The sequence below is a fragment of the Phocoena sinus genome, chromosome 8, assembly GCF_008692025.1.
Source record: "Phocoena sinus isolate mPhoSin1 chromosome 8, mPhoSin1.pri, whole genome shotgun sequence".
NCBI lineage: Eukaryota > Metazoa > Chordata > Mammalia > Artiodactyla > Phocoenidae > Phocoena > Phocoena sinus.
Window position 1 is genome coordinate 48,836,879 of NC_045770.1, and position 13,860 is coordinate 48,850,738.

A 13,860-nucleotide genomic window follows, 5' to 3' on the forward strand; every position below is an offset into this window, starting at 1 on the left:
GCACTGAGGCACACCTCTTATATCAATACATGGTAAGTGAAGAGCAATTCAAAATAAGGGAGAAGATTACAAGCGTCTTGCCACATGGTATACTTGAATTCTTGCTTATGGTTCAGTTCTCTCTTTCTATGAAAATTGAGCTCCAAGAGTGAAAATAATCATATGACTAATAAAAACTTGAAATGAATACCTAAACTCTTAAGGTTAAAAGGTGTGCTTAAACTAGAATTAGTCTTGTATGTAAGTAATAAAGGCTGCTGTCCTTGTGATGTGATTTGGGATCTTCTTGTAAATCTCTTCCTCCCCACCTCTCGCATCTGGGGCCATCAGTATCTTTCTCATTCACCACTGTGTCCTCAGTGCCTACACAATACCTGGCACTATATAGTACATGCTCAATAAATATTGGTTGAATATGTGTGTGTGTAATTATATCTTTCAACTAATATTTGAGATCTTATCATTGGTGATCAGTTTTGTTTAGACCTTGCCTTCTTACTGGTGTTCTGTTTTTTTTTTTAATACAAATATGCCTGTGAATGACAGGCTGTTTCTTAGGTTGATTAAATTTGAATTGATTATATTTATTGCAAGAGAAATGAGAGGACATGAGAAGACACAGAATTCTCATAGAACAAGATCACTGGAAAGGATGAGGGAAAAGTATGGATACTGACAGCAGAGGTGTCATTATCAACTTCCCCACTTCTAAAATTCATTGGTTTATTTATCAAACATATATTCAGTGCCAGCTCTGCCTGGCACCATAGTAGGCAGTAAAGGTACAAAAATGAGTAAGATAGGGTTTCTCCCCTCAAGTGATTCATGACTTGTAGATAGAAATAAACATTTAAACAAAATATTTCCTCCTTTTCTTCACTTTCTACAACCAATCCATCAGTATATCTAGTAGATTCTAATTAGCCCTTTCATCTGTCCCTTTCCCTTTATCCTGATTGCCACTGCCACTAGTCTAATCCAGGCCACCATGTCTTTTATCAAGATTATGTAATAGCCTCTAACAATAATCCTTGCTTTCTTTTTTCCGGACTCCCCTGCACCCCAAATCTATCCATGTCTGCACATCTCTACACTGTACCTTGAGAACTCTTTCTAAAACATTATTCTAGTTTTGAATACTACAATGGCTTTCCATTGTCTTTAGGTTCAAGTTCAATTCCTTAACATGCCTTGCAAGGGCCTTCAATCAAGGCTTGATCTCCACTCCTCGCCTCACCAGCAGTTAAACTGTTCCTGGAACACTTCTCCCCTCTCTTTATTCACCTGGCTAACTTCTATTTGACCTTCAGGTCTCAGCTACCTCAGTTGCTCCAAGTTTTCCTCAGCCTCCCTAGCCCCAACATGCTTCTCCCATTATATACTGCTGCAACACCCTATATTTCACTTGCCATAGGACTTATTATACTGAATTTTACTAGTTTGTTTTACTATCTCCCCCCATTAAACCGTAAAGCTACCTCAGAATGGACATTAGTCTTAAAAAATGGGTAAGGCACTCAGACAAATGTGACATCTGGAGGTGGCTATTCCAGGCAGGGAGAGAGGCCTGAGTCATGAATTTGCATGGGGTTTGAAGAAACTATAATGTTATAGCAAGAGACACGGCTGGGGAGGTGAATAACAACCAGTTGTGGAAAGACTTATATGTTATGTGAAAGTCTTTGAGCTTTATCAAAAAAGGCAAGTGGACTCAATCTGTGTTCCATAGAGCCCTGTGAATGGTGCTACCACTGGACCACAAGAAGCCTTTATGTGATTTTAATGTGATTTAGAAAAAGATACTTCAGCAGACACTGGTCAGTGCCAGGGCACTTGGCCTGGAGAAAGGGCATGCCCTGGATTTCTTTCAGTAATCACTAGCCCCTGCTCAGTCATATATGATGCCCTGACTCTGGATTCCTCAGAGCCCTCTGTGGAGTTACAAACAAGGGCCTTCCAACAGGCTCTGCTGTGATTCCCTTCCCTCCCCACCGCAGAAATCACAGAAAGTCTGCCTTTGTTATGTACAGACAATTATAAATGTACATTATGTAGCTTCTGAGTAAGATTTCCCTCCCCACCGCAGAAATTACAGAAAATCTGCCTTTGTTATATACAGACAATTATAAATGTACATTATGTAGCTTCTGAGTAAGATTTCATTTGAAGAAAGGGTTTCTTCGCTTATACTTTTTATTTTTTTATTTTTTAACATCTTTATCAGAGTATAATTGCTTTACAATGGTGTGTCACTTTCTGCTTCATAACAAAGTGAATCAGTTATACATATGTCCCCATATCTCTTCCCTCTTGCATCTCCCTCCCTCCCACCTTCCTATCCCACCCCTCTACCTGGTCACAAAGCACCAAGCTGATCTCCCTGTGTTATGTGGCTGCTTCCCACTAGCTATCTATTTTACGTTTGGTAGTGTATATATGTCCATGCCACTCTCTCACTTTGTCCCAGCTTACCCTTCCCCCTCCCCGTATCCTCAAGTCCATTTTCTACGTCTGCATCTTTATTCCTGTCCTGCCCCTAGGTTCTTCAGAACCTTTTTTTTTTTTATTCCATATATATGTGTTAGCATACGATATTTGTTTTATTCTTTCTGACTTACTTCACTCTGTATGACAGTGTCCAGGTCCATCCACTGTACTACAAATAACTCAGTTTCATTCCTTTTTATGGCTGAGTAATATTCCATTGTATATATGTGCCACATCTTCTTTATCCAGTCATCTGTTGATGGACACTTAGGTTGCTTGCATGTCCTGGCTATTGTAAGTAGAACTGCAATGAACATTTTGGTACATGACTCTTTGAAGTATGGTTTTCTCAGGGTATATGCCCAGTAGTGGGATTGCTGGGTCATATGGTAGTTCTATTTTAGTTTTTTAAGGAACCTCCATACTGTTCTCCATAGTGGCTGTATCAATTTACATAGTGGCTATATCAATTTACATTCCCACCCTTTTCTCCACACCCTCTCCAGCATTTATTGTTTCTAGATTTTTTGATGATGGCCATTCTGACTGGTGTGAGGTGATACCTCATTGTAGTTTTGATTTGCATTTCTCTAATGATTAATGATGTTGAGCATTCTTTCATGTGTTTGTTGGCAATCTGTATATCTTCTTTGGAGAAATGTCTATTTAGGTCTTCTGCCCATTTTTGGATTGGGTTGTTTGGGTTTTTTTGATATTGAGCTGTGTGAGTTGCTTGTATGTTTTGGAGATGAATCCTTTGTCAGTTGCTTCATTGGCAAATATTTTCTCCCATTCTGAGGGTTGTCTTTTCGTCTTGTTTATGGTTTCCTTTGCTGTGCAAAAGCTTTGAAGTTTCATTAGGTCCCATTTGGTTTTTTTTGCTTTTATTTCCATTTCTCTAGGAGGTGGGTCAAAAAGGATTTTGCTGTGATTTATGTCATAGAGTGTTCTGCCTATGTTTTCCTCTAAGAGTTTTATAGTGTCTGCCCTTACATTTAGGTCTTTAATCCATTTTGAGTTTATTTTTGTGTATGGTGTTAGGGAATGTTCTAATTTCATTCTTTTACATTTACCTATCCAGTTTTCCCAGCACCACTTATTGAAGAGGCTGTCTTTCCTCCACTGTATATTCTTGCCTCCTTTATCAAAGATAAGGTGACCATATGTGTGTAGGTTTATCACTGGGCTTTCTATCCTGTTCCATTGATCTATCTTTCTGTTTTTTGTGCCAGTACCATACTGTCTTGATTACTGTAGCTTTGTAGTAATAGTCTGAAGTCAGGGAGCCTGATTCCTCCAGCTCCATTTTTCTTTCTCAAGATTGCTATGGCTATTCGGGGTCTTTTGCGTTTCCATACAAATTGTGAGATTTTTTGTTCTAGTTCTGTGAAAAATGCCATTGGTAGTTTGATAGGGATTGCATTGAATCTGTAGATTGCTTTGGGTAGTAAAATCATTTTCACAATGTTGATTCTTCCAATCCAAGAACATGGTATATCTCTCCATTTATTTGTATCATCTTTAATTTCTTTCATCAGCGTCTTATAATTTTCTGCATACAGGTCTTTTGTCTCATTAGGTAGGTTTATTCCTAGATATTTTATTCTTTTTGTTACAATGGTAAATGGGAGTGTTTTCTTAATTTCACTTTCAGATTTTTCATCAGTAGTGTATAGGAATGCAGGAGATTTCTGTGCATAAGTTTTGTATCCTGCTACTTTACCAAATTCATTGATTAACTCTAATAGTTTTCTGGTAGCATCTTTAGGATTCTCTATGTAGAGTATCATGTCATCTGCAAACAGTGACTGCTTTACTTCTTTTCCAATTTGGATTCCTTTTTCTTCTCTGATTGCTGTGGCTAAAAATTCCAAAACTATGTTGAATAATAATTGTGAGAGTGGGCAACCTTGTCTTCTTCCTGATCTTAGTGGAAATGGTTTCAGTTTTTCACCATTGAGGACGATGTTGGCTGTGGGTTTGTCATATATGGCCTTATTATGTTGAGGAAAGTCCCCTCTATGCTTACATTCTGGAGGGTTTTTATCATAAATGGGTGTTGAATTTTGTCAAAAGCTTTCTCTGCATCTATTGAGATGATCATATGGTTTTTCCCCTTCAGTTTGTTAATATGGTTTGTCACATTGATTGATTTGCATATATTGAAGGATCCTGCATTCCTGGGATATACTCCACTTGATCATACTGTATGATCCTTTTAATGTACTGTTGGATTTGCTACTATTTTGTTGAGGATTTTTGCATCTATGTTTATCAGTGATATTGGCCTGTAGTTTTCTTTCTTTGTGACATCTTTGTCTCGTTTTGGTATCAGAGTGATGGCTTATGTTTTTTAAATGTTTGAAAATCTGCTGTAGGCAGTGGAAAGCAGTCAAAGACTATTAAATAGGGGAATAAAGCAATCAGGTGTATTTTCAATAGCCCCATTCTGGCAAAAAATTGGAAGATGGATTGTAAAGGACAAAACTGGAAACAAGGAGACTGGTTACAGATTTTTTTCCAGAATCTGGGTGATTGACAGTAAGAGCCACAGTAGGATAAATGAGTATAAAGAAAAGTTTAAATCTAAAAAACTGTGTGACAGATTGGACATGTGTCTGAGAGAAAAGGAGAACTCCCCATTTTTGGAGATGGAATGATTTACTTTGATAGAGAATAAAAAGTAAAGTACATAGTTTTCCATGGAGAGAGAATAAGCATAATTTGGCATTCTGTTGCATTTCAAGTACATTCCAGACTTCCAAGTGGAGCTAGGTGGCAGGTTGAGTTAGCCTTGAATTTAGATTTATAGAACACCAGAGTTAGAAAAGAACTGTAAAATCATTGAACTCAATTTAAACAGAGACATGAAAAAAAATGCCTTACTTAAATGGAAAGTGTGAGTATTAGAATTCCAATCTGGTTTATAACTCACTATTCTTCCCACCATACCATGCTCCTTGTGCTTCTCAACTTTTCACTAAAATGTTCATCAATATCACATAGTCAAATCAAATTAGAATCAGAAAATGTAAAATTATCGATTTCATATATGCTGACCCATATCAATTTCTGGGATTGGAGTAAATCTTAGTAGAGAAAAATAGAAAATCAAATCCAACATTTGAAAATGCATTTCTTAATGTATAGTACTTAATTACAGGTTCTGCAGGGGTACCAGATCAATCTGTAGCTTTTTCATGAGAATCTACCATGCACTTGCATTTCAGGCATCATAGGCAATGAGGACTTGTGTGATTAGGAAATATTTCATGAGGCTGGAGAGTGTGAGCTTGCCTTTGAATGAGGCTGGTTTGAGCTAGGCATTTGGGAGCAGAAAGCACCATGAAATAAAATGTAGAAACAGGAATGAGCTTGTTATATTTTCAGGACAATGAGGATGTGGATTGACTGAAGCAGGAGTTTGAGAGGCATAAGAAGAGGCTAGATTTAGAGGCCCTTCAATGACACTCATTCATTCTTAAGTGACAACTGTATAGCAGACACTAGGAATACAAGGATAAATTAACCACAGCTTTGATTTTATATAGGTTAAGTGACTCGACGAATTTTCAGGGAGAGGAAATAATGATAGGGTTGCTTTAGGAAATTGTAGCTGAGCGGGGCTTGCCTGTGGGATGACGTAAAGAGGGACTAGGTAACCTGGCATCAGGAAAACTAGCTAGAAAGCTACTTCATTAATCCAGATGGGAGGTACCGGGACCTCGTTTCTTGAAAGTTGATATGTAGTCCTATCTGTGGACAGAGTATTGGACTGAGTGGACTAAGTAATCTCCAGTCCTGTGATCCTTTCCCTTTGAAGTCCCTAGTTAGTGCCTCTTTTCCATGTTGCATTCACCGAGTTACCTGGCTTGAGATTTGTTACTGGACTCTCTCCTTTTCCGGGAAAGTGCCGAAAGACCAATCACTGACTCTAAAATAGCAATTTCTTCCCCCATCGTGGGAAAGCTGTGATTTTTCCCAGATGACAGCTGCAGAGAATCCTGGAAGGGTTTTATATACGGGAAATGAAGTGGCAAATGGAGAGAGAAAAACAGTATATTCACTGTAGGAGATGGCTTCTACGGATCATAAACTCCCGTTACTCTCACCCAGAGTCAGAGACGAGAGCAGGAGCCCTCTGTTGGCCTTTGCTGTAGGAAAACAGTAGGGAAAAGAGTCTCATATAAAATGAGTGCTGGAAAATGGCTCTCACACACAATTTCACGTGGTATGGCAGCTGTGGTCTCCTGGTCCATATTCCCTTAGAGACTTCATTCCAAATAATGAAGAGCTGCAAAATTGAAGGGATTGGCTTCAGAGTCAGAGCTCAGAACTTCCAGCACAGTCACCTGGGTCTACATAAGACTGAGTAGTCCTGTTCATTTTAGAATGAACCACACACTAGCCAAGTAGAGTAACCCTTCAGAACCTTGAGCAGTGGTTTTCAGAGTATGTCCCAGACCAACAACACCAGCATTACCTAGAAACTTGTTAGAGAAGTGAATCCTCTTTCCTGCTCCAGACCTACTGAATCAGAAACTCGCTGGCAGTGGAGCCCAGCAATCTATGACTTAAATCCTTCAAGTAACTCTAATGCACACTAAAGTTTGAGAACCCTTTCTAAATCTAGTTTTAAAGTATAGAAATCTGACTCTAAAGTTGAGAACTAGATTTTCTTTAAGAAAAAAATTTAGGTTTTGCTATTTGGCTCGGCTTTACCACTTTCTAGCATGATCCTTAATCCTACTGATGGTTAGCAATTGAGATTGGTCCTTAATTATGTCCCAAAATTATTTTTAACAAACTAGAGAGATATGGATGGTGCAGTGCATAAGCTTTGAGATTACCTAGACAACACTTACTGTCATTATAGACTTCTTTTAGCTTCAGTTTTTGTTGTAAAATGAAAGAAGCAATATCTACCTTTCAAGGTTTCTGTTCAGGTTAAACAGATTAAAGAATATATACGTAGTACATAGCGTAAATATCTCCCATTATGTACCAAGGATTATACCGTTTGAATAAACCAGAGACCACAGTTCAGTATAATAAGCACAGTTTAGTGCTTTTATAAATACTGTACTTTTATAAACACAGTATGTACGCCTAATTAAATTTGAATAGCAGATAAACACAAGTAATTTTTGAGTATGTCCCAAACATGATACAGAACATACTTACACTAAAAAGTGTTTATCTGAATAATAATTATTATTGTTTTTATCTGAAATCCAAATTTAACAGAATGTCCTATACTTTGATTTGCTGGGTCTGGTAACTTCATTAATATTTTGTACTGGCTACCTAGTAGAGGGACACTGGACCAGCCAGTTGAGCCAAGGATGACTTCCCAGAAGACAAGATAAACTTGAATTAAGTATTAAAAGGAAAATAGGAATGAGGTAAGGGATATAGTGCATGCAAAGTGCTGGTCACAAAGTCTGCCTGTATTAGTTAGAAATTTTTGTTGATGAGTAACAAAGATCCACCTGAGCTTACTTAATCAAAAAGGGGAATGAATTAGAAGGACACTTGGAATATCTTCTGAAATTCAAGGCTGGATTGGACAACCATGGACTGAAGCCCTTACTTCTTTCCAAAAATTTGCTTTATTCCTATCTTCTTGCAAATAAGCTTTTGCTACATTTCAGTCAGTGTGGAAGAAAAAGGCCCCAATATGAAGCTTTCAAACTTCTATTTCTTCTGTTTAGATAGAACCTCTGAATCTCATCGTTTCGATTCCAGATTCCCCAAAACAGGAACTGTCAAACTTGACAAATGATCCATGATAAGCTCTATGAACTGTCACTCTTCCTGCAACCCTGTGAATGTTTGGTAGAGAAAAAGTCCTAGTAGATACTACTACATCAACTCATATCTGATGCTTCCAAAACATCAGTCCTTTACCTTTCCTAGAAAACTGTTAAATTATGCTGATTTTTATTATTTTATTCTCAATTTTAATGGACTAATAGCACCTAGTGAGGTCAATGAAATAAATGGATTTTTAAGGTGAGAAGTTTCAATAAGGAGGAACCTTAGCTGGTGGAACTTTAAATATACCCGGTGAACCCACATGTGCTTCATGAGAGGATACTGGAAGACAGCAGACAGAGACAATTAAGTAGATTTAGAAAAGGTCATAATGATTTGAAACCATTTGGGTCAATCTGTGTGTGTGTGTGTGTGTGTGTGTGTGTGTGTGTGTGTGTGTGTGTGTGTGTGTGTGTTGTGTTGTTTTTTCCTTTTCTCTGGTAACATAAAGCACCTGTTTTTTCTTAAATAAACTTTTGAGTGTCTATTATTTGTTCTTAACCTACCTTTAGTGACTCTAAGAATAAAAGAAAAGTAAGGCATTTTTGCAACCTTAACCTTGAGAGCCTTTCTGGTATCCTTATAGTTCACATAAAATCTATGCAATTATTCTTTTTAAACAGATTCTGATTGTTATAAATCATTGATCTATTTAAGCACAGACAGTGTAATTCCCAGCCAGTGTTTTCCATTTGATAATGTAGTATTGCATTTCATCCAGCACATTAAACATTGATCAGCTTTCTCCATGATGTGGCCCTTTGGTCTGTAATTAATTCATCTATTTGACCAAAGAGAGTAGGACTGAGTGGAGCCAATAAAGAACAAGCCAATCAAGACCCCAACCCACCCCGTCTTAATAACCAGTAAGTTTCAAAATTAAGCTTCAGACCTGTGACCTAAAGCCTCCTTTTGAATCAAGCCTTGAGCAGTCTGAGTGGCTGGATGTGTTTACAGGTGTGGAGTGGGGCAAGGACAGAGTGGGCACGAGCTGGTGGGAATTCTGCCAAGTGTGCTGATCTTTAGAAGCTTTCTCTACGGCTACCATAAAGCTATAGTTTATATTAGAACTGACTGTTTTCTTGATGGTAGGGGAGAGGGAAGGTGAAAGGGGAATAAAGCTGTACTCCACAAAACAAGACTTACTTAAAAGCCTTATTTTTACATTTTTCTTCCCCCAAGTCCCATTCATTGCATCTCTTTCTCTCTTCTCCATTTCAAAAATACTTTCAGTACCTGATGGTAGCCCTCTCTTCCTTTCTGTCCCTTTAGAATTTTTTTCCCCTCCACTGTAGTCTTTTCACATCCTTTCTCCTGCAAATTGTTCTTGTGTTTTTCATGACTATAATAGCTTACCATTTTTCAGGCACTGTACTAAATATTTCACATATATTATTTAATCCGTACAGCAATCTTATTATCCCTATTTTCACATGCAAAAGCTGAAGCTTTGAGATGTCAAGTGACTTGCCCAAAGTCACACAGCTCCTGAGTTCTAGAGCTGGGACAAGATCCCAGTCGTGTCTAGGTGAGGCCAAGGCTCCCAGGCCCATGTTCTTAGGTTCTCCACGATGATGTATGTCCATTATAGAACTTTTGGAAGAAACAAAAATAGAAATGTGCTTTTTAAAACATCCGAATAGGCACATTGCGCTTGCGCATGGAGGGCCGGAAGTCAAGTCGGAGGCGGAGGTGACTCTGCTTCCGTTTCTGGTTTTGCTCAGACGTTTGGGTTTTCTTCGTGGCCACCCAAGATGAACCGATTCTTCGGGAAAGCGAAACCCAAGGCTCCGCCGCCCAGCTTGCCTGACTGACTGCATTGGCACGGAGGACAGCAGGGCAGAATCCATTGACAAGAAGATTTCTCGGCTGGATGCTGAACTAGTGAAGTATAAGGATCAGATCAAGAAGATGAGAGAGGGTCCTGCAAAGGTATGAGCAGCAGCGGGACAGTCTTGCCCAGCAGTCATTTAACATGGAACAAGCCAATTACATCATCCAGTCATTGAAGGACACCAAGACCACGGTTGATGCTATGAAACTGGGTGTAAAGGAAATGAAGAAAGCATACAAGCAAGTGAAAATCGACCAGACTGAGGATCTACAAGACCAGCTAGAGGATATGATGGAAGATGCAAATGAAATCCAAGAAGCACTGAGTCGTAGTTACGTCACCCCAGAATTAGATGAAGATGACCTAGAAGCAGAGTTGGCTGCACTGGGCAATGAGCTTCTGGCTGATAAAGACAGTTCTTATTTGGATGAAGCAGCAGCTGCCCTGCAATTCCAGAAGGTGTTCCCACTGACACAAAGAGTAAGGATGGAGTCCTGGTGGGTGAATTCGGATTGCCACAGATCCCTGCTTCGTGGACTTGCATCATTCAAGTACATCATGTAAAATAAACACATATTCTGGGACTAGGAAATATTTATCTTTCCAAGTTTGCCATAACAGATTTAGGTTTCTTTCCTTTCTGTGGAGAAAAAGTTAATTACATTGCTTTCATTTTTTTTTTCCATTAAGAGATTCATTGCTTGAAGGAAGCTTGCTTCATACTAAATTTTTATTCCTTTTCTTTTATCAAAGACTAACTTACTTAAAATTATCATTGGGTATGTATAACTTCATTCCTTAATAGTAATTTTGAAATAAAACCAAGGAAATGGGAATCTTTAAGTTCTATGACAGCATATCTCCACAATCTCAAATTGACCTGATAAATTGATGACAAAGTCGAGATTAGTGGGACTGTCCATACTATGATTCAAAACCATTTTCTCTTGTGGTATTATAGGTTGGTTAAAGTGATGGCCTTTTTTGGTGAGTTTTGTTGTGTCTTGTGAGTAAATCATTACTGTGTCCAATACTGGAATGGAATTATCACTACTGTATCATGGGTGGCTATTTTGATTCTGTGGTTCCTTCAGTGTTACAGCGGACTTGTAATCAATAATGAATATTTCTTGATATTTAATGTATAGGACATTTATTTATACTCAATAAATATTTTTCAAAAGGAAAAAAAGGAAATCCGTAATCTCCACATCCACAAAGAACCAGAGCTGAAACTTTATCTTTCCTCCCACTATTTTTTAATACATAATAAACAGGTTTTTAAAAAAAAAATTAACACAAGCATTTAGTGATTATTTTTAATGAATTAACATCCTTACAAATGTATAAAATCACAAATCTTGTTTTACAATAGAACATACTTTAATACCTATGAATGAGAGTAGACATTACATGTTATTTTAGATATCTTCAAAGTAGAACAAATAATTTTTAAGTATTAGTTGACTTTTCAGTGATACTATATCATATTCCAGAATATTTGTTTAGTGCAAACTTTTTCTTTTGGCCGCATCACACGGCTTGCAGAATCTTAATTCCCTGACCAGGTGTTGAACCCGTGCCTTCAGCAGTGAACACGCTGAGTCCTAACCACTGGACCGCCAGGGAATTCCCTGCTTAGTGCAAATTTTAGATGTGATTCTGTGGACATGTTAGTGATGAAATGTACTTTTTGTTTCAAAGATATTTTCTGCAAGGAAATGTACCAGAATGTCCAAAGGAACTGAGAATAGGAAGATTAAAATTAACCTTTTAATTTCATGGACAATACTGGTCCACAAAAAGGATATTGTAGACTTATATCCAAAACAGCAAGCCCTGAAAGAGTGAAACCGTCAACTTAATTATGTGGGTACAGTAGGGAGAAAGTTTGTATGTAAATGGCTTTCTAATACAATGTCTCAGAAATACGATAAAGACTTCACTTTTCACTGAAACAGTGTTATTTGAGTTTGAAGCTAGTGGTATATTTATATGTTTCAGAATGAATTCCAGTGTTGCCTTTACTCATGGAGATTATCTACTGGTAGAGAAAGAAAATTAATTCTAAATCGCCATGACCCTCTCGCCAAATGCTATTTCAAGTGATTGGGAGGAAGGAAAGTTGAGTTCCCTAGTTTGGCTTGATATTCTTTCTTTTCTGTTTTAAGAATTTGAATATAAACTTCTCCCCTCACATTCTGTTTTTTTTTTTTTTTAAACAATCAACTCTGAGTAACTTTGTATCGGCATAGGCTCCACGAAAGGACAAAACTAGATTGGAATCGTGTTGCTGCCCTCACCAACACTGTGACCTTGTCAGTAAAATTTCATTGTCTGTAAAATAAGAATCTGTGTTTTATAAATGGTTTGATTTAAACATGAGCAAATAAGTGAAGTCACTAAAATGATATATGGCACATAGTAGACCCTTGAAAATTTTCAATTTCCATCCTATTTACCTTTCAACAAATTCTGAGCACAGCATCTTTGATTCACCTATCAATAGCTGCGACTCTCTCATATATGGTACATTACAGTTTACGCATAAATCCATGTATTTATCTGTCTGGTTACTCCTCTCATGAACTCTAGGCATGCTTACTCTCTTTTCATGGGAAACTGAAGTTCAAAAAGATGAAGTGACTCGACCATGGTCGCACAGCTGATACACAGCTGGGACTCAAATCCAAACCTCCTGACTGCTAGTCCGGTGGGGGTTTTTTTAGTGCACTAAAGCTGCCTACTTTGTCCACATGTTCAGAAAAAAACATCTGATTTAGGCTGTGATTTCCTCACCCCAGCATTTGACAATTAAGGATTCCAGTGTATACAAAAGGAAAAAATTTAGTAGAGTTTGAATAGATAGAGCATCTAGAATTTTCTCTTTAATGTCAGCCACTCCCTTCTATGGAAAGCAGTGTTTTAATATATGATTAGTATGCTGAGCATAGGGTGATGGTAAACATTATGTTTTTGCATTATCATGAGATGACAAAATTACCCACTCTCAAAGGACCAGCTGCTGCAGGGCGGCTGGCACCCGTGATGCCTACATTCTCAAAACTATTTTAATTGGTAGTTTTCCATGATTTTTTTTTAGTCAGTCAGAGAGGAAATGTCTGTATAAACCTATTAAAGCCATAGCATCTGTTATGATGAAATGACACCACTGAATCTTAGTAAGTGAGATTGTTCTAGCTCAAGAACTTGAAGCTAATCAGGGTTCTTATTGAGCCAAGAGTTCCTATCACTCAGTTCCGCAAATACGTATAGAAAAGTTATGAACAAAAAAGATAGGAAAATTCCTCCCATACTTTTTATATATTTCCACTACCGTGTTATAATTTTAAATTGATGCGTACAACATGCATGAAACTATTCATCACATTAGATGTATGTGTCCTGAGAGGAAAGAACAAATTTTGAAATAAGACCTAGGATCATATCCAATCTCTAATCAAATTGCTGACAGCTTTAGACAACGAACTTAACCACTTGGAACAACTCTTGTCTGTGTAATATGGGTAATAGATCCTATTCCATAAGACTATGGAAGGAATCCAATAGTTAAGAATATTGCAAATCAACAAATTGTGCACTGCTACCAATAACAACCATTTATTAGGTGCTTATTACATACTGGGGTCTGTGCTAAGGACTTATATGTACATTACCACATTTAATCTTCCCCAAAGTCTTTATCGTAGGCATTACTATTA

General features: G+C 37.7%; 1 protein-coding gene and 1 pseudogene across 11 annotated transcripts in view; both read left to right on the forward strand.

Moving 5' to 3' along the window:
• DLG2 (discs large MAGUK scaffold protein 2) overlaps nt 1–13,860 on the forward strand; it is a 2,048,212-nt gene that overhangs the window by 1,449,197 nt on the left and 585,155 nt on the right. The window lies entirely within an intron of this gene.
• Nucleotides 10,059–10,773, forward strand: LOC116758477 (annotated as a pseudogene).